This window comes from Hoplias malabaricus, chromosome 6 (genome assembly GCF_029633855.1).
Source record: "Hoplias malabaricus isolate fHopMal1 chromosome 6, fHopMal1.hap1, whole genome shotgun sequence".
NCBI classification, from domain to species: domain Eukaryota; kingdom Metazoa; phylum Chordata; class Actinopteri; order Characiformes; family Erythrinidae; genus Hoplias; species Hoplias malabaricus.
The window spans coordinates 27,830,556-27,835,018 of record NC_089805.1 but is presented as its reverse complement, the minus strand read 5'-3'; positions in this window follow the sequence as shown (position 1 = coordinate 27,835,018).

The window sequence follows — 4,463 nt, the reverse complement described above, 5'->3', positions numbered from 1 at the left end:
AACAACAAAGCAGTTTCCTGTAATTCAGCAGCAGCAGGTCTTAAGTGTTGTCTCTGAAAGGTGATGAATTCTTAAATATGTCAACTGCTTCTTTAAACCTGTGCTCATTCTTTTGCTGATGAAACGACTCACCTTTTCATTCTGCTGAAAATGAAAACCGAAAAAGTGCAAAGAGAATCCTGAAGAGAGTGTGTCACGAGCCAAGCAGTGGAAATTTCAGTTGGTTGATGGCAGCCATAGACATGTTAGAGACTTATGTGGTGGCGGTGGTTCCTCTCACAGTAGCGTCACTGCAGACGACAGCTCTTACCGTAAACCCAGAGTTTCCACTGCAAATGGAAATATCAGTCTGCAAGCTCCTGGATCTGACTTACCCAAACACAAACATGTGCTACACAAATCTCCTGCTTTTCCCCTAAACGTGATTCCGTGCCGTGTGATGTTTTTCTTGCACCATCCCCCCAACCCACACCCCCACCTGAATCTGGGTGAGAAAGTAGACAGACACATCTGCCCTTGTTGCTTCTTGGCTTTTTGCTTTTTGCATAGTCGAAAGTCCTGTTTATTTTACTGGTAAACACACTGATCTAGTAGGTCCTGATGGTCTGATCACACCATAAAAGGGAATAGAAGATTTCAGAGTTGTGAACAATTAGCTTGTGCAGTGTGAACTGTGCCAACACACATGATTGATTTGTGCTATTTTAAAAATATGTGCCCTGCTTAAAGCAGTTTTAGAACAGTGGTCATCAGCTTCCTTCCTGGAGATCTAACTGCAACCCAGACCTTTTTCTATAAAGTCACAATTTTCTGTGGAGACTGATAGTTAAAGAACACTTCTACAATTGTGGGGAAACACAGTTCTCTCTGGTCCTTTACATTCAGAAACGTTGTGTCCTTTAATGTGGAATGATGTGTTTGGGGAAAAAACGACTGTTCGTACGTGGCTGGAGTTTAACTTACATGTACGTTTTTATTCACTCTTTGAATTACCACAGAAACTCATTAAAAACTCAAATTGTTTCATTTTTTAGAACATTCAGTAACAGTTGGCTGTCTCCCAAATTAGGAGACATTTCCACAGTAACCGCGACCCTGAAATGGAGAAGCGGAGAAGAAAATGATGATGATGATGATGATGATTTCCACAGTAATGTGATCTAGAACAAAAATAAGTCAGTATTGCCCACACATGGAGCAGGAATAGAGCAATAGCCTCATTTCTGTTCGTGTATTTCAAAGTTTGGGGTTCTCTTTGTTGTCTAAAAAACTCCAGATGCCGCTGCCATGAGCAAAGAGAGTGAGCCACATTGTGCAAATGCAGTTTGTTGTTTTACGTATTTACAGACACAGAAACTAAATTTACACCTGCTCCTGAAAACACATAATGTGTGTGTAATGTGTGAAATATGCTAAAAGTATCGTCTGACCAGGCCGAAAAAAAAAAGAAGTAAATATTATGTTAATAATCAAACGAAATTTCACAAAAGTTCCTAATACAGCCTGTTATTCAGCGCAAATCTCAGCAGCTAAAGTTATTTTGTTACTTGTGTGATCAGACAGTTAATGCATTATCTACATGTGGATCGTTGCAATATTAAAGAGTTTAGTGTCTCTAACACACACCTATGTAAATGGCTGATGCTGCACTGCTACTGGTTTGAACAGACACCTCTGCACAGAGAACTTTAACGTCTTTGGAGACGATACTGGATTATTGTTTATTAGCCGAGAGATTTGTCTCGCTAGAATTTTAAGCTGCTGTGTTATACTTGACAAACTGTAACTCAGATTATACAATCGCCTTTCAGAATATACAATTCACTTACATACACACTTTCTACTGAAGCTTTCTACATAGCGTTCATGAATCTGGCGGAAGGTTTTCGGGAATGTCCATTCCCTCTTAAATTACATGCAGTTTGCTTGTGTATATTTTACGAAGGTTTGATGTATGAGTCCCAGACTGGAGAGCTTGCAAATAGTGAATAAACATCTGAATTTTATAAAAAGTGTTTTTGATTTACAAGTGTGAACGTCGCCTTTTAACAGTTGATGTAGGATACTTTATTAATATCCATGAATGCATTTTTCTTGCCATTATGTCAGCTAATTTTGCCACTGGAAGAATTTCAATGTGCACAAATGCACTATGAAGTGTCCCACAATGGATGAACTTTAGTGATATGCACAGGGAAGAACTATATACTCACCATTTTAAAAGGATATGAAATCGAGTTTAAAGTAAAGTAGTGGAATTCTCTGGTCCGTTGTATATGTGTACAGTTCGGTACAAAGATCAAAGTCAGTACTGTCAAAAAATGCTTTAAAATTTTGACATATAAGACCTGGTACACCACAAAACTGTCACCACAAAAACAGCACCTAAAAAAATGAATCTTTGAGTGATAGGACAAACAGAATTTTTGTCCTAAAAGAGTTCTTACAAGAAACATGGAATAATCTGTATGTTTCTTACAAAAAGTCTACTACAAGAAGCTATAAAACAGATGAAGCATGGATTTTACTAAATATTGTGCTAAACACTGAATGATCATTTTTATTAGGAACACCTGTCTAATAACAGGTTGGTGCGCCATATTGATTAATTACAGCAAAAATATGTCAGGGAACAAGACTGCACAAGGTGGTGAACTCCTTGGAGTAGGAGTGGATTGCAGAGCTCATTCCATTTCTGAGTGATCCAAGGCCGACAACACGACATTGTCCTGCTAAAAAATCCTGTTTTCAAAAAAGACCTCTTTAAGACACAGAAGCAGGTGGTCAACTGATAGGTCCCTGTGGCGTTCATCATTCTACTGTTGTGGCACCAAGAATGCACCACAGACTCCACACTACCACCACCAGCCTGTAGCAGCCCATCATTGCAACCACGCATTTTACACCAGTTGTGGACCCTTTTATTGGCGTGACTGAACAAGAAATGGGACTCATCACTCTGGACGACCATCTTCCATGTGTCCAAGGTCCATTGATGCCTTTCTTTGCCCCATGCAAGGCATTGGTTAAGGTGACACTGGTCAGCAGTGTCACACGTGTTCGTCTACAGATGTTGCACCCTAATCAATGCAGCTGCTTCACTGTGGCATGTCATTGCTACGATATCAGTTGTCCCTTTCTGAAACAGAGGCACCACACATCAGGGCTCCAACTATGTCTGTGGTCAAAGTTGATTAAGCTGCCCTGTTTACCCATAGCTGATAAATGTTGCCTTTTGCTATGCAGTGGACAGTCATATAATATTTATTCATATTGAATGTTGTCATTTATGTTTGTAAATGTTTTCTGCTATTTTCTTGTCAATTGAATCACTTCTATGCAGTGGTTGTTTTTACTGGAAATGGAAGAAATGGAATGGTGGTCTCTCACTCATCAGTAAAAAATAGCCTATAGCTCTCAGAGGGTGTTGATCTGATACATTATTGAAGCTGTTTAGGCTGATAACCTTCTGTCTGAAGTTATTTGGTCTGATGCCTTTCTTTGTCTGATGTGGGTTTTCTGATACCCCATTTTTGTTCATTTTTGAGTCCATTTGGTCAGAGGCTATTTAGTTTGACACCCTTTTGTCTGAGGCCATTTGACCAGATATGCTTTGTCTGTGGCTGTTTGTGTTTTGGCCATTTGGTCTTATATCCTTTTTTGTCAGAGGCTGTTTGGTCCGAGGCCATTTGGCCTTATATTCTTTTGCCTGAGGCCATGTGTTCCAAGGTTTTATTCATTAGATATTCTGTTGGACGAAAACTGAGACTTGTGGATTGTTTTCCCAAGAAATGAACTTGTTTAGTCTGAGGAACGATGTTTTGTCTGATTCCTGAGAACTGGCACTGAGGTCTGAGGATGTCCTAGAATGTACACCGTACCCGTGTGTTTTGTCATGGAATGTGATACACAGGTTTTAATCGCTCTTTGATTTTCTTACAGCCGGTCGCCGGGGTGTTGCGTCGCTTTGGCAGATGGCCCACCAGTCTGTTGAATACCACAGCCCCTGAATCTGTCAGTCAAATCTATGAGGAGATTTGAAGCTGATATGTCATAATAGACACTCCATCAGTGTAAGAGCCAGTGAGAGAGTGAGTGTGAGTGAGTGAGTGAGTGTGTGCGTGTGTGTATGTGACAGACATCAGGATTTCTGCATCAGAATCGCAGCCGCCATCTGTGCCTCCCATGCAACACTCTGATGTTTCTGAGCAACCCTACCGTCTCGCCTCGCCCACAACATCGCAGGCAATCAGAGCCGACTCATCTGGAGGCTCCTGCTTTTGCAGGCACAGGCAAACTGCTTTCCTATAATTGTTTACCAAATGGGGGTTAAACACGTTTTTCACACTCAGATGCGAAGCACAGTGTCCCTTGTTATTGTCATTGATGAAAACACAATTTCGAGATCATCGCTTTGATTAGAAAAGTGGAAACTTTTGCGAGTTGGAATCAGAGTGGAGGCA